The sequence below is a fragment of the Propithecus coquereli genome, unplaced genomic scaffold, assembly GCF_000956105.1.
Source record: "Propithecus coquereli isolate 6110/MARCELLA unplaced genomic scaffold, Pcoq_1.0 Scaffold170, whole genome shotgun sequence".
NCBI lineage: Eukaryota > Metazoa > Chordata > Mammalia > Primates > Indriidae > Propithecus > Propithecus coquereli.
Window position 1 is genome coordinate 6,128,954 of NW_012141636.1, and position 21,942 is coordinate 6,150,895.

A 21,942-nucleotide genomic window follows, 5' to 3' on the forward strand; every position below is an offset into this window, starting at 1 on the left:
GAAAAAAGAGATATTGGTGGGTAGAATTTGCCATAAATGGCAACCTACTTTGTAATCAGATTCATAGCTCACAGCTCACATTGTCTTTTACTTTCAACAATCTTCTCAAACACTGACCATCTTTCTGGCACAGATGTCTCTTATATAACTTAATCTCCAAACAAGCAAATCACAAAGCTCAGGACATTAACACTAAAATGATTTAAACTTTTCCTTAGCAGTAGCCCCATTACAAACAGTTAGAGGTGTCAGTATTGCATATGCCATGGATGTCTTTGATATATTTTTGTGAAAACAAGTGCATACCACAGATAAGAGACACTCTGAGGTGTAATGATACTGAGAACCTCGCAGTCTGAGGAAAACTCCATTGTCATAGTTAATCACACACTCGTGACCTTGTAAACAAGAAAGTACAGCACCCCCACTGTTTAGCCCCACAAAAAAATAGGTCATATTTTAATTAAAACCCCCTCTATACAAAAGGGCTATAAAATAGTCTTGTACAAAGATGAAATATATAATTTTATGCATTAATTTTAAAAAGCTGGCATAAAGACCTGAAACAGCCTTCTACAGCAAAGTAGCAAAAAGGATGCATTGCACTGTTAACCAGTCTTAATTTAATTATGAAGCAGGGATTTTAGACTTCTACTCATTTTGTAGCCTTCAGCCAATTTTTTGTTATTTATGACATATGTCTAAAGAATGTAAAACGTTACTGTACATATTATATTACCAATCATCAGGTGCTTCATATGTGCTTTCACATTTCTAAAACTTTATATCTAATTATTTATCGATGGCTAATATTTGTTAAGTGCCTTCTCTGTACTAAATAACGTACAAGCATTATTTAATGTAAGCCTCATAACAACCCTGTAAGGTAGGCATTGATTACTACTTATATTAATACCTCTAGAAATTGAAGTTTAGAGGTAAAGAATCTTACCCAAAGTCTCACACCTATAATAAATGGCAGAGTCAGGACATGAACCCAACTATCTCTAACTCTAAACCCACACCCGATATAAACAGATGATAATACCTCCCAAAAGACCCAATAGGCTGGTTATTTAAACCTTATGGATTGATTGCAAAGCATTCTGGAAATTCTACTTACCATTGGATTCTTATGTAATTCCTACAAATTAGTCAGAAACCATACAAATAAATCAAGTAAATATAGGTACCTCTGTTTCCTGGCATAATTTAGATCAGGGTTTTTCAACCATAGCACCATTGACATTTTGGACTAGATAATTATTCATTGTGAGGGGCTGTTGTCCTGTACATTGCAGGCTGTTTAGCAGCATCCCTGGTCTCTGTCCATTGAATGCCAATAGCACCACCTCGCAGTTGTAATGACCAAATATATTTCCAGATACTGCCAAATGTGTCCTTCAGGTCAAAATCACTTCCAGTTGAAAACCATTGATTTACATGAAAGTCATCCTGGCAAGGTTGACATGATCATGAAAGAAGAACATGACCAAGAGGCAATCATCTGCATACATCAGTCCCACAAAAACTTTATCTGAAACTTTTAAATAATGCTAAAGGAGAATAGGTTGAAATAGGCTTGCCTTATTCTTTGTTTACTTTTTCATTTGTCTTTGCTTGTATTATCTTGTTTCAAAGGTTAAAATTTCAATTTGCTAAATATAAATTAAACTAGAGATTCAAGGATGGTATTGCCTTATATCAAATAAGCATAGTTCTAAGTATCCACAAATTACAGTACATGAATGTGAGGAGAATATCCTATGATATACTTCCAAAATTCAAAGACTGATTTTAAAATGAAATGCAAAGATCATTATAATTTTAACAAGATTATAAGATGAATGATAACTTCGTATAGTAATTTACATATTGGTTTTTTAAAATCTCATTTTTTTGGTTTATTTTTAAATAAGTAATATAATAGTATATTATTTAATTCTCCCTCTTTAAAATATTCTACATTACTATGTATTAAAGCAATTTGAATTTGTTAATATTTTTGATTATTCCTCTGCAAAATATAATGAATGTAAGAAGCTTTCATTATTATAATGCCCACTAGCGCCATTGTGCTTATAAGCTTTTCATTTTCTTCAGAGCACTTATGCTGAAAAGTTTAAAGTCAGTGGCCTATAACCAGAATTATTGTGACAGCTAATCATTAGAAAATCCATCTTAAATCTGGTTTCTTACAACACCAACAGTATCACATTACAGAAAATACACTTCTTTTGCATTTAAGCATTTTCTTTACATTTCTTGCTTGGTTTGACTAAAAAAAGAAGATAATTGAGACAGCAATTAGGTATCATTTAGATTTCTGATTATCTTTAGGCATTTGCATGCTTATTTTTAAATATTCTTGAATGTATAATAAAAAGAAATATTTGCACATTCCCTTGTAGAGGAAGAAGGTTTTGCTGACTCAAAATTAGTAGAATTCAAAAAATTAAGATATGTGTCCAAGCTGTAGGTCAGTATCTAGTTAAGAGTAACGGTTTGGGAATCAGATGGTCCTAGATTTAAATACACGCTTTGTCATTTTATAAGTTGTGGAATATTGGACAAGTTATTTAATCTTTCTTAGTCTTACATTTTATTGCTAAATTCACAAAATAAAAATAGGATGCAATCTATAGGATTGTTGAGAACATTAAATTTAATGACATGGGGAATACAAGAAACATTTGATATCCAAAGGCCTGGAAGGGATTAATAGTCATAACTAACATTTATACACTGTTCATTGTGGGTCAAGCACTTTATTTATATTGGTGCAATCAATTCATAATCCTCACTCAATGCCACCAATACTGTTATAACTTCTTCCTCTTTTTAAAAATGAGGAAACTGAGGCACGGAAATTTAAGCAACTTTTCAAGGTCACATAGTGGGTAAATCACAAAACTGGGATTTAAACTCAGTAAATCTGGAGCTAGGGTCTGTCTACACTTCCAGTCATACCACAATTCAGTGGAAACCACAATGCAATAATTTCATGATGTTTCGTCACACCACAGATTAAAGCAGTTTAGTATAATGGAAGCAGTATAAGTTTGAGTTCCAAACAAAGCAGATATATATATTTTCTTATTTCTGCCCTTTTCTAGCTCTGGGACTGGTAAATTATAGATTTTTTCCTCCTCTCTGTGAATTTAAAGGAAATAAAAGCAAACTATGTCATAATGATTTTTAGAAACACATTTCAAACAACTGAAATAAACGAATATCAGAAAGATATCTGATTTACAAACAGTTGAAAATTCAAAATCAAAATTTAAATTTTCTTTTTTGGGGTTATACAAATACATCATGAACTAAAAATATTTCTTTTGATGCTGCTCCTGTCTTCTTATGCTCTCTTAATCTCTCCTCACTGACTAAAATGACAGCTAAATGATATCAAAGAGCTAGCATAAATATTTTGCTGAATATGAAAAATAACACGTATTTCCAAACTGCAGAATGTTCCACCTATGTAATAATATACTTTCAGTACATCCAAACTCCAAATGAATCAAATTACCTTTAGCATATGTCAGATATAAAAACAAATATCAAAACGTAGTCTTCACTATTTTATAAATTTGGTATACACTTGATTTATCTATCTATATAAAGATATGGATAAAAATATCTCATATACATATGAGATATTTTATATATATAAGCAATATATATATATATATAAGCAAAACAAAGCATAAGGAGGAATATTTGGATATATCTCTTTCTTCATCGCATAAGGATAGAAAGCCTGGGATAAAAGAAGTATACAAATAAGTACAAATTTGTCATGATGAACTATTTCATATTTTCTGTTTGTACTATCACCTACCTTTTATTGCCATTTAATTTAGTTTTTCTGTCTAAAATGACATTTTTAAAAAGACAATATAGTACGACTCCTATAAAATATTCAATGTAATGTAACAATGGAAATAATAGAGCAAAAACTAAAAACGATATGTATTTACTCAAGTATTCCCAAAGTCTGGATAATTTGTGATGGTTGGATATAGTATCTACGAGTGAATTTTTCAGTTCTCCCCTAAGTGTTTGTCATCATGTCCATAATGTGTACTAGGAAGTGATGGTAGAGGCCGGTGTCTACCTATGAAATTAAAGTGAAGAACTCATCAAGTATTTGGATTATTTAAATACCATCCCCTTCCCCCAAATAATCATAATATGTCCTTTCACAAATGAACATTGAAGAGGTTGGTTTCTTTTGAACATATAGCCCACAGCCAAAACACTGTCATGTGATAGCACAAAACTCTAGGGGGTGCAATTAAAATATCTACATTGTATGTTTTGTCATGCAGAGTGTAAATGACTAGAGAAAGATTTTTTTCTTAAGAGCAGTTAGAAAGTGTTCTATGCATTTTTTTCTGCTAGGAACCTTTGAAGGATCTGTCCAGAGTGCTGAAGATATTTATACTGGAGAAGGCTGGAGATTTGACGGGATGCAAACTACAAATCCAATGAGTTCAGGTAGCAGTATTTTTAATTCCCAAACCAATGATTCTTTTAAATGGAAGCATACATTTATAAAGGATGGAAATAGCCAGAACCGATTCTGAAATGTGTACTTGCATGGAGATGACAGAAAAATTAAAGGAGAAAATTCCCTGTGCTCCACAAAGGGAACAGCACAGAGCACACCTAACAAGAGGTAGCATAACTAAACACTCCAAAATCCCTAATAGAAAGTCATGCAACTGAGAAGCTTCCACAGAAACCCCTTGCTTATGCCCCACTGGAGGAAGGGCTGCATTTAGTTCAAGGCAATGGTCCTTTGGCTGCTCCAAACAGGGATACAAATTAGTTTTGAGCGACTCTGAACAATAGAACACCATGAAGGCAGTGGAGAAGAAAGTGGAAGGGAGACATTGCCTTCCCACTGGTCTGTGCCCATTTCTTACTGAAAAGTAGTGTTGCAGAATCTATCTGCGTGGCTACTCAAGCTTACAGTTCAGCTGAGGCAGCACGAAGAGTGTGCCTGAATAAGCACAAGTGCTTGTTATCCTCTCAATTTCCCTTCCCCACAGCACCTGCTCTGGAGGGAAATGGGAGCAGCCAATAATTGGATCACCAGGTGGAAGAGCCTTGCAGGTGGACCCGTCACTTCCCTCTGAGAGGTCCCCAGTGCAGTTTAGGCTCCGGCCACTGTCCAGCCTTCACACTTCTGGGCCTCCCTAGGTTCTCTTCCCCAAGTCGCTGTAGCCTGGGCTCACTTTTCAGCATGTCGCTCATGTTGCTTCCTTCGGTTAACCAGCAGGCTTTGTGAAGGAAGAGAAAGATAAATACATGGGAGAGGAAAGAGCGGGAGGGCTCAGATTGGTGTTGGGAGAGAGGCACTCCAGCCTGAGTGAAAGAGATGTGCTTTCAGCACCACCCGCTGTCCCCCCTCTTCCTGCAGCAGGCGCCACGATGCGGCTGCTAACCGATCTATTGGGAAGTGATTCTCCTTCCTCACTCACTCTCCACCTTTGCTTTTCACAATTTCGAGCCTTCCGGCGGTCTGGAAGCACAGTGTGCATTCGACCACCATGCGCACCTGGCCTTAGGGAATGGAAACTCGGATCCGAAGGCATGCAGAATCCCCTTCTCAACCCCTGTAAACCTTCCCTCTTTTACCCTATTGCTTGCGCCTTTCCTCCCAACAGGTTTAACCAAAGGGGTTCGCAAGTGGAGTAGATTTGAACCTCGTTGGCTCTGGCCACCCCCTCTCCCCCCGCGTCCCTCTCCCCCAAACCAAACTGTGAGCTACACAGCAAGCTAACAGCTCCTAAATCCTTCTCTGGCCAGGGGACACCTGAGCACACAGACATTTAGAAAGCTTACCCCCTGTCGGCCGCGCAGCGGGCAGTGAGATGCGGTCTAGCTAGCCCCCGAAAAGTTGGGCTGTAGGGATCAGCGGAGCAAAGCCGGCCTCTCCAGTCCCGGGCTTCCCCCCCAAAATGATCTCAAGCTCATCCCCCTGCGCTCAATGCGCGTAGAACAGCGGAGCTGAGGGCGGCTTGTGCAGCAATCTCCCCGCTACTGAGAAAGGGGGGAAGGGGGGAAGGGGAGAGAGCGGAGGAGGGAGGGGCGGTAGTTTGTATTTATAGAGAACAGAGTTCTTTGTGCAACTTTTTGGTGCCACCAAGTGGCACAGTGATTTCCTTTAGGAACACAGACTCCTGGGCAAATCTGGATGGGTAGATCAGCTCTCTGCAGCCAGATGCTCACATGGTGAGTGAGCTGGAGGCACTCCCAGGACTTGAGTTTTTGAATGTTGATCGTCACATTTCAGCACCTGGGATGAAAATCCCTAATTCTAAGAATGAGACTGTATTGAGGGGCAAAGGGTAACTGTGCCTTCTTCACACAAGCAGAAGAGGTGTCAAGGACTAAGGACGTGGTAAGTGCCATTTGCCTCTTAGGGGTATAGAAATCCTTGTGCCAGGAGGAATAGCCATTCCCTTTTCCCTGAAAATCCCTCTGTCCAGACTCTGATATATGCATTTCTCACTCTCAAACCTTCTTCCTGCCACCTGAATGCCTAACCTTTAAACTGGATTGACACACTCATTTTCCTTGCCACCAAACCTCCTCCAGTTGCTACCCCAAAACAGGTATATGACCTTAGGTTCTGTGGATCTGAATCCCTCCAAACCACTCTCAGGACTCCAGGTTCCCCTGGCTGTGGGCTGGGTGTCTGAGTACCCTCAATCATTTCCACAGACTTCTTGGCATACATTACTTTAACAACACAGCCAGAGTCTTGCAACTGCCTTTGATACTTTGAGAGAGAATGCCTTGAAGCTTTCTTTATTCATATTTTTTGGGTGTTCTTCCTTCCTTGTAGGCAGACCCTCAGACCCATATAATCATAGACACACTGCATCAGACCTTATTGTCCCAAAATGCAGAACAGTCTCTACATTTTGCAGATGGAGAAACTGAGTACACAAAGGTTAAGAGACTTGTTCAAGGTCACACATTTCCCTAGAGACCAGCCTAGGGACTATTCAGGGAGGAAATGAATGAACACGGTAATGTCAACCCTGACTGCCAGGTTCTTGTTCCTCGTACCACCCCACTCAGCCTATTCAGTCATATCCAGCTCCCTTCTCTTGCCTTTCTCTCCACATTTCTCTCTCTGTCTTTCTCTGTCTCTCTCTCTCACACACACACAGACACACACACACACACACACACACACACACACACGCACGCACATCATCATCATCATCATCATCATCCTTTGCCAAAGTTCCATAAAGGAACCAAGAGGACAGATGTTTTCCTAGCTCCACTGGGAGCACGTGAACTTCAGTTTATAGGTCCAGAGTTGCATGTGTACCATCTTAAAATGGCCCACAGTTCTAAAAAACCTCTTTCTCCTTGTACTGTAGTCAATGAAGTGTCATTTTAGAAATGGAACACTGGTATCCACACCAAACCAGGTCCCTCCTTGGCTGCCTCTTTTGGTTTGAAGCACCAGCAAGTGCTCTTATTAGCCCTTCAACACCTAATGGACTCGAAAATACAGGAGCCCTCCTCCTTTAGTAAATGCACACCTTCCATGCCCATGTATCGGTATGAGAGAGAAAGAGAGAGAGACAGAGATCCAAACCCATCGGTTGGCTCAGATCTTTATTTTTTTTTTCTCCTCTGATTTTTTTAGTTCGTTTCCTATGGAAACGAGCCCACTTAAATCCCTCACATATGCAAATAAAAGCAAAATGATCTTCATAAACCTCCCATTGGAGCGATGCCGCGGTAGCTCAGGCTCCTGCCTCAAATTTATGTCTGATTTACACAGCACACGTCCTTGCAGGGTCACTTTTCCAAACTTGCAGGACCTTGTAGCGGCCCTGGCTTCACCAGTCCTCCACCTGCCCACCACCTGCCCTCCAGAGTCTCTTTAGCCCCAGCTCCCGCCCCTTGCCTGGTCTCTCTCCATCCCCGCGCTGGGGGAGGGGCTCCAGCGGCATCCTACATCCGCGGTAACTCTACAGCTGAGAGAATGAAAAACAGCGCTGTGCTTACCAGGTGCGCGCCCTGAGCCTTGCGCCCCTGGCCAGACGCTCCTCCCGGGCTTCCTGCGCTCTCGTAGCGGCCTCGGCTGCAGCTGGAGCGCTAGTGGCAGCGACGGAGGCAGCTGTGACAGCAGGCAGAACCGCTGCGGGGCCCGCGGCGGTGGCGCTGGCTCTCTCGCGCCAGCGCCGGGAGCACGTGCCGCACTCGGGCAGACGCAGCTGGAAGCGCAGCGCAGGACTGGCTCCTACTCCTGCGGCTCGCGGCGAGGGGTGGCAGAACGGCCAGGGCATAGACTCAGTGGGTGAATAAGGGTCTTGAAACCTCGTGTTTTGGGGGTTCAGGCAAAGGTGGCCTCGGGCTCCCTCTCTTGCTCCTCAGATTCCCTCGCGGGAGCCGCGGAAGGAAGGGAGCTGTATGGGGAGGCGTGGGTGTGTGTCACTCAGAAAGAAGCTGGGGGAGCAGGCAGATAATAAGCTGCTCTCTGACGATGGCACTTAAACCTCTGACAATGATTGGGAGAAGGGGCGTCACTGCTGGAGGGTAGAGAGAGCTAGGAAGTCAGGGAACCCCAAGATGATTCAGAGGTGTGAGTGATTAGAAAGAATGGTCTCTTTAATGATATTACTTATTAATAATACCATTTTGCATTGGTCTGCACTTCTTAAAAATGATTCTTTCTACACCCATTAAAATTTCTTCCTCCATAGCAGTTAAATGTCTTTTACTGTCTCAAATGACTTTCCTTCTCTTTCCCCACCCTCCCCATAACTGCCCAGGCTTGTCAAATACGCTGAGGTTATCTTTAAATTCCCGAAAGACTTCATTTCTGTGTCTGAAAAAGAGATTGGTATAAATTACTTGCATGGTTTAATTTAAAGAAAAGAAAGGCATTGCAGTAATATTATTATTCTCATTTTATTTACCTAGCTGAATTTTGGGAGCCAGGTGCTTGCAGTAGCTGGATGAAAGATTAAAAGACGAGGACACTGAAGTCCAAAGGGCTTGGTCCTGATGCAGGCACTACTAATGCCTGTTATTAGGTTTCCCACCAGACTTTTGACAATAAGGCAAGTTATTATTTGATAGTTTCAGGATTCAACAAGACAAAGAAAAATAGATATATATCTACCACATATTGTGAGCCTTACAATGGCATCTTTCTTCTTGGATTTTTGTATCTTCTAATGACATTGTTAATTTTCCAAGTTCTTTGATTTTAATCCACAAAGCAAATTATAGTACTTTGTGGAGAGGCCAGCAAAGCTGTTGCTGATCTTCCTGAATAAAAAAAGATGGCGTGGATGAGAAAATATAAAAATAGTGAGAGTTCTGAAAAAAATAAAGGGTGACATGACTAAATCATTCTGGTGATGTGATTAGCTCTAATGTATAAGGTGGTTTGTTAATCCAATTTACTGGGGCATCATCAATGAGGACAAGGTCATAGATTGGGGCTTTTTGTTAGACACTTAGCTCTGAGTATGCACAGGGCACTCCAAATTCCCCAATCTTCTTCATCAGCTGAAGCTGGATCAAAGCACAGGAGTGAAGGGGCTGAACCTAGGCAAGAAGAAGTTCTCATGTTGGCCACTCAGTCACTCAAACTCTTCAATTTCCTGTACATATGTCCTTCTCTGCTGTCTCTCAGAGTTGTGGAGAGGCTGGAATGAGAAAAGACATGTCAAAGCATTCCAGAAATGATAAAGCACTCCATAAATGTAATACGTGGTTTACCAAGACATAGCCACTTCTTGTGCTCTTAAAGCTAAACTGCAAAGGATATGCCCCATGTTGAACAATAGCAATATTTTCAGATGAGCAGGAAAACATGATTATATAATCTTAAATTACTCAGTGACATTTTAAAATATAGCTTTGTCTCATAACTGTAAAATGCTGAATTAGGCAAAATTAAAATTAAAAAGAGTATAGAAACAATGTTTTAAGTCCCAAAAGTAAATTCTGATTATAACTTGCTCGAGGGTATAACTTTTGCCTTAGGATGAATTATTAATGAGCCAAATATTATAATTCTTATGTAGAACAGTAAAAAAAAAGAATGAAAAATTCATTCATACTTAGAATTGATCAAGTTTAAAACTTAAAATTTTCACTGATTCCCTTCTTTCTCTTATACATGATAATTCGTCACAAAATCCTGTTAACTCTACCTTTTAAAATATATCCTAGAATCCTACCACTTCTAACCACCTTCACAGATACCATGTTGAATCAAACCACCATCATCTTTTACCAGGCATAAAGTAATAGCCTCCAAACTTGTACAACATCCAGAGTGATCTTTTCAGGAAGTTATCTTAAGTCAACTCCTCGGTAACTTCCATTCCACTCAAAGCAGAAGCCAAAGTCTTTACCATTGTCCTAAATAATCTGTCCCCACCCTATTACCTTTCTGATTTCATTTCCTAGTATGCTTCCCCTTTGCTCATTCTACTTCAGTGCCAGTACTTCTTACTTCTCAAAGGTGCCTGACATGCTCCCATCCAATGGCCTTTGCATTAGCTATTTCTCTTGCCGACTCTCTTCTTGCCTTCAAATCTTTGCTAAAATCTTACCTACTCATTGAGGCCCTATCAGCCTACCCTTTTTAATCCTGTAAACTCTTCTCTCTCACAAACCCAGTGCTCTTGAATCTTTTTACCTAACTCTGTTTTTCACCCATAGCTCTTAATATAATTTAACATACCATATAATTTATTTATTTGTTATGTTTATTGTTTATTGTCCGGCTCTTCCTCTCCATCCTATTAGAATTTAAACTCCTCAAAGAAAGAGATCTTTATGTGTGCGCGTGCATGCGCGCGCGTGGGCGCGTGCGTGTGCGTGTATGTTTCACTGATATATTCCAAATACTCAGAGAAAAATTCTGGGACATAGAAGCCATTCAATACATATTTTGAATATTTAAATGAATATTTATGAAAATAAAAACATATATACTATATGCTGCCCTTCATTGTCCAAGTTGGCCACACTGATGGTAAGTCATGTGAATGTTTTCAGGAGGTATGAGTGATTACAGAGTGACAGCACTTTTTTCCAGCCTTGGCACACTTAACTCACTTCTTGCATTGTGTTTTTGCTTTTGTGATCCCTGGATTTAGCTAGTTCATGTTCTAGACTTCAAAAGGGTTATTGGAATTCTAAATATTTTGCAACTATATGGTTATCTGAACCCATTAAATAACAGATTATAAGTGGCTTCCAAAAATAATTTCTAAAGGATTTTTTCCATTAATTTAATGAATACTCATCAAGCACCTATTATTGTCATTGCTTTTGTTACCGGTTACTAAAGAAGGCACTAAAATAGAATGATGAAAAAAATAAATACTTACTTGGCTTTAGAAAACTTGCAGTTATTACATATGTGTGTATTAGTGAATATGTGTTTAAATTTACTCATTCATGCCACTTATTAAATGTTTACTTAACTACCAAGTGTCAGGAATGGCTAGGTTTTGGGGATGCAATGGGGAAGGAAATAGAGTTAGTGTCTTCCTTGTGAAGCTTAAAGGCAAGTAAGGGGCACACAAGTAAACTAATATATTGCATTTGTGGGAGAAAAATGAAGAACAAGGTACAGCTGTAAATAATAGCATGGTATGAGGAGGAGGCTTGGTATCTTGTTTCAATTGCATAGTTAAAAAAAAATTCTAAGACAGAAATAGTAATATTAAATCAAGACCTGAAAAAGTCAACTATCCAAAAAATGGTGTGTCTGTGTGTGTGTGTGGGCGGGGGGGCAAGTTAAAGGGTATGAAGGGATGGTTGATCTGAGGGAGGGAAGGAAAGGAAGGGGGTTTAGAGGCATGGAAAATAATATGTGGAACTTCTGAGGCAGGACAACAGTTGTCATGTTTTAGAAACTGAAAAGACATTGGTGTAGATAGAATAGAGCTTAGAAAATCTTCACTACATCTCAGTATGCTCAACTTTAAAATGGAGATTATTTTATCTGATTTTATTATTAAATTTAACCTTTGTAGTTTCTAAATATGAATGAGATGATTATATATATTATTAAAAATAGCAAATGAAAACCATGCAGAAAAAGGAGGTGACTGACACGCAAGTGTATTGACTAAAGTAGTATCTGTGGTTTGCCATAAAACATTTAGTCATCAATTTGCTAATAAACAAGAAAAAAAGGGAAAATGTCTTACTAATTATCATTATCTGATATAAGAAAATTAGTCCATTCTCAGAAAGAGAATTTTGTTGATGCTGCTGTTAATAAAATGATAATATTGTTATATAGACCTTTATATAAATGGCCCTTAAAAACTTGATGTCTTCAACAAGGATTTTACAACAAAAATAAAAAACCTTTTTCATATTATATGATCTTACATAAAACTTCACTATAAGATCCAGATATTATATGGAAATTTAATTAAATTCAATTAAACTCAAGTCATCAAATATGAATCTAGATTCATTCATCCCTCTATTTATTTGGCAGGACAGACCTAAAATATGGCCCTGCAAATTTTTAATTTTGTCATGATGTTGGGGAAAAATACAATAATAAAATAGCTTTAGTCTCAGTGCTTGGGAACAATAACTATTTCCGTCAACCTTTCTCCAGGATGAAGCCCTATCCAAGCAGTCTTCTTGGTACACATATGGAAACACAGAGCTACTTATGTTCACTCTGTGATCCTCAGCCATGCTTAGCTCTCTCATCACAAGAGGCAAAGCACTTCTCTGATAGGCCAGGTGAATACCCAGTTCCAGTTCAACTCTTAGCCCCCACCCAAGGTTGTAGCAGAGTACCCACTGAATTTCAGGCCTAACAGATAGGCAGTTAAAAACTGAATCTGGCTTTTACCTGATGATGAGACTTGGAAAAGCTACTGAACCTTGAAACCTCATGTCCTTATCTATAAATGGGAAAATAAAAAAGATAATTTAACAAACACCTAATTCTATTGGTTATGTATAAAGTCATTTTGCAAACTAAAAGCATTATAGAAGACTCAGCAATCATGGCTCCTTTTTTCCCTCACACTCTCTTACAATCTGGCTCCTTTGTTCCAATGCAATACTGTGTGTAGGAAAGAATTTGGGTAATGGTGTTGGATTATTAGGGTCATAAATAAGAAAAGAAAATTCCTTCCTGAATTCTGTTTTTATGTTGACTGGGAATTTCTTGTTTTCCTTCCCTAAAATGTGAATAATAACATGTATGTAGTGAAGTTACTGCTAAGATAAGCAATAATAAATTCGAAGCAATTGTACAGTTCCTACAATGTGGCAGGTACATGGTATTAGGTGATGATAATGATGACAATCATGATTAGTTTAATTTCCAATTATTTACATTCTGCATGTTAGAATGACTAAGGTACTAGACAAATAGCTTGGGACATGAAGTCCACTTTTTTAGACACTTGGAGATTTAAAAACCACATTCTAGTCTAGTAGAGTTCATCTCTTTGTAAGTGTATTTAAATCAATGGGCCAATGCTTGTGGTAATTCTTAGTCAATATTTTCAGCAAAGGCAGTGAATTTTTTCACCTACAATCAAAAATAGATTAAATATAATAGCAGTAGCATTCTGTTTTGCATTTAAATGACCAAGTAAGTTTATACAGACGATTTTTATCCTTCCAAATAGAGTTTCCGATCCACTGCTTAGCAGAATCCTCAGGAACGTTGCACTATATGCATAAGAAACAATTATACTCTCAATGGTTTAGATGCAGCTATTGCGACTACTTATAATACATTCAGTCTTAGCCACCTGAAATCTAACATTATGTCTAACATTCTATAACTCTAGTGATTTAAGAGATTTTTGCTGTTTTTCAATGTTCCATTTTCTTAGAAGCAATTTATTGAGCTAAAGCCAATAATTATTTAAAATTATGTAGTAAGAACTCAAAACTTTGAAAATTGATGAAGTGATAGATTCTTTTATGTTACTAAATATTGTTTTTTATGTCTTTTAAGATTTAGTAAGGATGTTGAGCTGCTCTAGACACATAGATCTATCATGTGTCTGATGGACCAAGAACTTAGGTGCTACAGTTGAAGGGGTAAAGCATTCAATTCTGTTTCTTAGGGTTTTTTTATCTATAAAATAAGGGCACTACTCATTCCATAAGCTAGACATGAAGACTCAATGGTTACATTTGCAAAGCACAGAGATTGGTGCATGGTAAGCATTTAACATATTGTTAGGTATAATTACTATAGATGAGAAACTCTATCACATGTAAGTACGAGCATGATCTCTGAAGTCAGTCTGCAGGGATTTGAGACTTGGCTATGTAGATTAATAGCTGTGTATTAACAAATTATTTAATCTTTCTACACCTTAGTTTCCTTAGTTATAAAGTAGACAGAGTAATGACAACTGTTTCATAAAGTCATTGTTAGTATTAAATGTATTAAGTCCTGTCAAGCCATTAGTACAGTGCCAGTGCCTTGCCCATAGTAATGATGCAATGTTAGTTATTATTAGCATATAATAATTTATTAAGCATTTTAGATACAGTCATCATTCAACTTAAATGTTTCCTATAATCAAATTGAACCTGATAACCCAAGAAACTATGAAACATTAGGTTTTCTAAACCTTATGTTGGAAAGGATATCTTTAGGATACTCAGAAAGAGTAAAAGATCTCACTGATCTCTAATTCCTTTCTCTTCCTGCTGGTGTACTTTCATTTCCATAATGACCATAACATATAGTTTAACCTCTGAAGCATGCTACTTGGGTTCCACAATTGTCTGGTCCCAACCTTCTTTTCTAATCTCTACACAACTGGCTTCCTTTTCCCTTAAACAATATGTATTTTCCATCATGACTCTTTGTTTTACCTTTTTGAAAGTTACTTAATATTAATCCTCTTCTTTTCCTAATGAGTGCATATTCACCCTTCAAGATCAGCTTGAGTGAAACACTGCCCAACCCCCTTAAAAGACTCACCACTATGTCTTTGAGCTACCGTAGAACTTTACTGAAAAGCTGCATAAGATGTGTCATATGAAAGCATAGTTGTTCATTTAGGTTCCTGCCTTCCTTGACATAATGCAAACCCTTCTTGGGCAGGCATCATATTTTATGCATTCTCTGTACCTTGTATTGTGCCCCACATGCAGTGGTTACCAAACACATATTTAATGAATAAATTAATGAATGCATTCTAGCAGTCAATCCAGATTCCCACTGGGTAATAATTTCAATCTGGATTCTAAGGTAGCCTAAAATAGTTCAGATACATAGACTTTCTAATTCAGGGGTTCTAGACTCTGGTTACACATAAGAGTCATCTGGGAGAGATTTAAAAACCACAGACTTATTCGGTATCAGGTGGGTCCTCAGGGAGTTTGGTTTTTTAAAGTGTTTCACAGATGATTTTAATGTGCCTCCAAAACCCAGAGGCACCATTAGTCTTTTAACACCATTTGTGTTTGTTTTAAATTAATTTGGCATAAATGATATCATAAATATGAGTGCAGGCACCATTTCACTGAGTAAAGCACAGTTAGACAACAGAAGAATAAAAGAGTTTCTATATAATTAATATCCTGTTAACCTCTCTGAGAATGAAAATATTTTATAATGGACACCCCCAGTTCACATAATAAACATTTTAAAAGCATGTTTTCTGTGAGAAACAGATATATTTTCTCAAGTATTCTTCATCTCAACCATAGGAAGTAAATGATAAGACCCAGAGAGATGAAGTTGCTTGCACTTATCATACCATTTCAAAACAGCAACTCCAATATGTAAAATTATCTCCTGAAACCCAAAATTGGAGCTATTACCAATTATCTTATGCTGCATCTTGATCCTCCTGTAAGCATCCTTTCCCATTGACTCATAAACTGTTTAAATTTTAAATATTGACATACTTGATTCATATATTCTATAATAAAATATTTTATTATAAAATCTCAAGTAGCTGTCACTGCATTTCCAGGAAAATAAAAGAAAGCAAAGTCATGCTACCAACTCATTGTATAAATACACATTAGGAATTATAGTGTTCAACTCGGACTTAGGGGGAAGGGGGGCAAGGGCAATATATGTAACCTAAACATCTGTACCCCTATAATATGCTGAAATAAAAAAAAAAAGAATGCCCAGCTCAATCTGAAATTCAAATAAACACCAAATAAATTTTTAGAATCAGTATATTTCAAATAATCACACGGGACACACTTTTACAAAAAAATATTATTTGATGTTTTTCTGAAATTAAAATATAATTGATATCCTTTTTTTGTTGTTGTTAAATCTTCCAATCTTACTTAAAATATGATTTATCTTGGAAAATGTTCTGTGGAATTAAATAAAAATTATATACTATTATTATCGAATGACATATTCTCTAAAAATTAACCAAGTTTTATTGATAGTATTTTTAGTCTAAAATATCCTTGCTTATTTTCTGCCTACTTGTTCTATGAGTTATTGAAAGAGAGATATTAAAATATTTTATTTAAAAAAAAAGAATTATAGTGTTCAAAATATTACAAAGTCATTGATTCAATATTCCACATAAAAACAAAGAACTCTGATGACAAATATTTATTTTCATTTTCTGGTAACTTCAGAATTAAGTAGCTTTTTTATTTGGCTTTTTTTTTTTTTGCATTTCATTTTCAACTCCTTAAAGTAATATATAAATGTACTTCAGTGCATCCGTATACTCAAGCAAATATTAATTGAGCAATTATTACCTGCTGAACCCTGTACTAAGTATGGAGTTTACAAAGTATGATAACTTCATGGTTCTGAAAGTCTAGTTGCATTTATGTTGTACACAAACTCTTGTATTATACTTGTTTCACTTGAAATTGTTTTCTAAACAATTTCCTGTGTTTGTAAATCCACTGGCCAACGATTATTTTCAACTATATATCTTTCTGTTTTATTCAGATATAATTATATAAGGAGATTCTCAAGCAAGGGTCAAAGTCTTAAAAGTATGTATTTATGAGTTCATTTTGAACTGCCTAGAACATTCAGTTAATCAGAACAGTTAAATTATTTATGTTCCAATTATTGTTCTCATTTTAGATTTTAATATATTATATTTTTTTACCCACTTCTTAGTAATATTGTAAGTGTAGGAGTTTTCTCTTAATTCCTTTTTTTCACATGTCCCACCAAAGACCCTCACTCAAAAAAAATGAAGCATGTCAGAAAAAGAAGGAGAAGGAGGAGGAAGAAAAAAAATTTAAAGAATGAAGGAAGGATGGAAAAGGGAGTGAGAGGAGAGAGAGAATGAGGGTGGGAAGAAAAGAGAGAGGAAGGGAAGAGGGAAGATAAGAAAAAAAGAAACTAAGATACTACAGAGTAGAATTTTGCAAAAATTAGCAAAACCCAGGACTATGTAATTTAAAATAAATCTCATAAATTATGAAGATATCCTCAAATGAGGATTAAAATCTATTTCAACATTACAAATTTAAGACTCAGTCTCAGCTCAAGACCTCTCTTCTGATCTCTTGATGTTCCATGGACTCATGTCTGGTTTCCATAGTGACCATTTTCATGAGTTGTTTAAATAATAAAAAAAAAATGATTTTATCTCATCACTTATTTTCAGAATCTTCAAATTAGAATTTTTCCTTCATTTCTGAAGCATTCTAAAAAAGATTGTCTTTAACTTAAAGGCCTTTAAGTTAGATAACAATAAATTATCATCTCAATAGAACAGTAGAAGAAAAAGAAGTAAACAAGAGGTGTTGAGCACCATGAATTAAATATTGAGATACAGATAGAAATATATGTAGAGAGATAGATAGATACATAGATACATAGATAGATAGACAGACTAGACTTGTATTCATTCCTCTGATGAAATGGATATAAACTTAGATTTCCTTCTTTCATGGAAATGGGATCCGTAAACCAATAGAGAGCCAGTGAGAAAAAAGAAATGTATTGGGGCCATAAGCTTTGGTACAGGCAGATTAAGTTAATAACCTAAAACTGCTTCTGATTTTTTTTGAATCTAACACACTCTAAGTATGGCTCTTCTGCATCAAATAATATGCAAAATATAATTAATAAACTTCCCTAGAAACTTTGACATTTTCAACTAGAAACATGCTCTATTTAAGTTTGAGCTCTCAATTTTGTCAGGTGCATAACTATTAATTCAAAATTTTAATCTAATTTGTTATCTTATCATTTTATGTCTTTTATCATAAATAATCAATTTCCAATTGGACACAGGTAAATAACACATTGAATGAATATTTAACAAGAAACAGTAGTGTCTTCCTTATATAACCTTGATACCTCCATCTCACTCACACATTTTGATAATTTCCTTGCCCTGACGTACATATCCAGACCAGTTTTGTTCCAAAGTTCCACAAATTTCTATAATTACAGACTTTCACACTATATAGTTATTAACTGGTTATTGTTTTAAGAATTTAATGTTATTTCTATGAATATACAGCCAATTTTATCTCTATGAATATGCATTTTTTTCTCATGATCATGTCATCATCACTTCTTTGGACATGTCTGTCACATTTTAGCAGCTTAATAAATCTTTACTGAATGACTACATGAATTGGCATCCTTAACATTGCCTTTCATTTCTTTTGATAACTCATGAATTATGAGGAAAAAAAGAAACTGAAATTAAAATCTATTAAGACATAGTTAAAAACAAATGAAAAACAGATTTTACATATATATACGTATGTATACACATACAATGGACTTCAAAGAGTTTGTGGAAAAATAGAATTAAAAGATAAAAAATATAAACTTTATTTGTCAAAATAAGCTCCATAAAAATTCTAGACACTTTTGCAAGCAATAATACCAGCTATTTAGTTCATCTCTAAAGAAATGAGGGTTCTGGGAACCTAAGCATGCAGTGCCATCTTTCTTAAATTATTAACTGAAGAAAAATGGGTGCCTTTTGAAGACTTCTTAGATTAGGAAACAAAAAGAAGTCAGAAGGAGCCAAGTCAAGACTATAAGGTGGATGCCTGATAATTTCCCATTGAAACTCTTGAATAATTGTCCTCGTTTGGTGAGAGGAATGGGCAGGAGCATTGTCATGGTGGGAAAGACTCCTTTTTTTTTTTTTTTTTTTGCAAGTCACATAACTTTTTTTGGTTTCCCAATGCATATAAAAGTTATATTTACACTATCCTGTAATCTGTTAAATGTGCAATGACATTATGTCTAAAAAACAATGTACATACCTATTGCTAAAGAATGCTAATAATCATCTGAGGCTTCGGCAAGTCAAAATCGGGTCTTCTTGCCTGGATGTTGATAGCTGCTGACTGATCGGGGTGGTGGTTGCTGAAGGTTGGGGTGGCTGTGGCAATTTCTTAAAATAAGACAGCACTGAAACTTGCCGCACTGACTGAGTCACCTTTTCACAAAAGATATCTCTGGAGCATGTGACGCTGTTTGATAGCGTTTTGCCCCCAGTAAAACTTTTTTCAAGATTGGAGTCGATTCTCTCGAACCCTGCTGCTGCTTTATCAACTAAGTGTATGTAATATTCTAAATCCTTTGTTGTCATTTTTTTTTATTTCAGCATGTTATGGGGGTACAGATGATTAGGTTACGTATGATGTCCTTACCCTCCCTCCGCCCCAAGTCCGAGCTTCAGGTGTGTCCATTCCCCCGGAGGTGCGCACACTCATTGTTTGTGCATTTAGTGAAGCTTGGCCAGGCATTTCTCTGCTAACGCTTTGGTTGACTGTCTCAAAGCATTCTCCTAATAAGCAGATGTTATCATTCTTTGACCCTCCAGAAAGTCAACCGAGCAAATTGCCTTGAGCATTCCCCCAAACTGTTACCATGACCTTTGCTCTTCACTAGTCCACCTTTGCTTTGACTGGGCCACTTTTACATCTTGGTAGCCATTCCTTTGATTGTGCTTTATCTTCAAGATCATAGTGGTAAAGCCACATTTCACCTCCTGTTACAATTCTTTGAATAAATACTTCAAAATCTTGATCCCACTTGTTTAACCTTTCCATTGAAAGTTCTCCTCTTGTGTGCTGCTGATCTGGGTGCATTGGTTTTGGCACCTATTGAATGGAAATTTTGCTCAATTTCAATTTTTCAGCCAAAATTGTGTACATTGAACCAATTGAGATGTATATGAGGTTTGTTATTGTTTCTGCTGTTACTCATTGGTCCTTTTCAGTTAGGGCACAAACAAGATTATTATTACTTTTTTTTCACAAATTGATGTGATGGTCTGCTACTGTAGGTTTCATCTTCAACCTTGTCTTATCCCTTTTTTAAATGAATTATCCATTTGTAAACTACTGATTTAATTGAGGCATTGTCCACATAAACTCTTTGTAAAACATCAGTGATTTCACCATTCTTTCACCCAAGCTTCACCATAAATTTAATGTTTGTTCTTGCTTCAATTTTAGCAGAATTCATGTTGCTCTGATAGGTGCTCTTTTCAAATTGATATCTTATTCTTCTTAGTGCCTCAAATTAGATCCTGTTCAGTCATGTTTTAACAGGTTAGAATGAGTTCATTTTGGTGCAAAAATTTTTGAAATACATTCATAATTCTTTCACGATACACATTTTCCATGAAAACTGGAAGATCCCTCCTATAATAAATATATATAGTAATTTTATATATATATATAAATATAAAATCTAACCCAGACTATAGTACTTGACTGATGAATTTAACTTTTTAAATGTTCATTTGTAGTGCTTAAATCATGATCTTTATTGTTAAGTACTATTTAAAGAGAGAATTATAGAATCTTCCAGCTATAGGATGTCTTTAAAGTAGAGTTTCCAGACTAAGTACAGGAAGCCAATTAAATTTGAATTTCAGATTAATGAATATTTTCTATGTATAGGACATTTTCTATGTTCATTAATCTGAAATTAATCTTGCACTATATATAAGTATGCCACAAAGAGTTCATGAGACATACTTATACTAAAAATGTATACTAAGAAATGTACTAAAATTTTTTTGTACTAAAAAAGAAAAAATTATCATTTTTCTGAAATTTAATTTTAACTAGGTGTCATATATTTTTATTTGCTAAATCTGACAGCCCTATTTTAAAGCCATCTCCTCAAACTTCCCTATGCTCTGAGAAACTCATAGTTTATTAGGAGACATAGGGAGAAAACAGTGACAATATGATCTGGTGAGTGCCAGGATAGAGCAATGTCCAGCCTGCTACACAAGGGCAGATTACAAGCACTTTGGAAACACCCACGAGACACAAATTTAAAATCCCAAGGTTAAATGTTGGAAAGTTACTGTATTACTATAGTGGACACAGTTTATATATACTAAAAGTCAAAAATATATAACTGGGAAGCAATAGTGGGATCATAGTGGAGGGCCATGGCAAAATTCTTTCAGTTGCTTTGAAAAAAGCCCTTTCTCCTCTTTAAGCTTCATGATGAAATCAGAGACTCCATTCTGTGGTAATTAATTACAGTAGGTATCAAAGAAGAATCATCAAAAAGCAACACCCAGACTAATACATTGTAGCCATTGATGAAGTTTTTAAAATGCATAAAAGCATCAGTAGATGAAGCCTCTGGCAATTTCTATGAAAATATAAAAGTAATATTGATGAAAGATACCCTAATAATATTTGAGTATCTAAGAACTGCAACTCAGCCTTACTCATCTCAGTATTTCTAACACATAGCACAATGCCTGGTGCTGAATTGGCATGCAAAAATATATTTTTAGAATAAATGAATGAATATGTCCCCACTCCCCCAGTTCTTCTGATTATCCTCTCTGCTTTAACTTCACTTTATATATTTCTTTGCCTATTTCTTTCCTTATGATAACTGAGATTATCTTGGCCAAGAGGCAAATTTACAGGGACCATGTAAAAAGACTAAGCTATAGA

The 21,942-nt window shown here is 36.4% G+C and overlaps 1 protein-coding gene across 1 annotated transcript in view; it reads right to left on the bottom strand.

The window, feature by feature from the left end:
- The window catches only part of GRM5 (glutamate receptor, metabotropic 5), a 590,374-nt gene extending 582,137 nt beyond the window's left edge, over window positions 1-8,237 (bottom strand). Inside the window, exon 1 of the mRNA XM_012641786.1 lies at window positions 8,050-8,237. The gene's annotated coding sequence lies outside the window, so the exon portion shown is untranslated. The remainder of the gene's footprint in view (window positions 1-8,049) is intronic.
- Window positions 8,238-21,942: the final 13,705 nt, after the last annotated feature.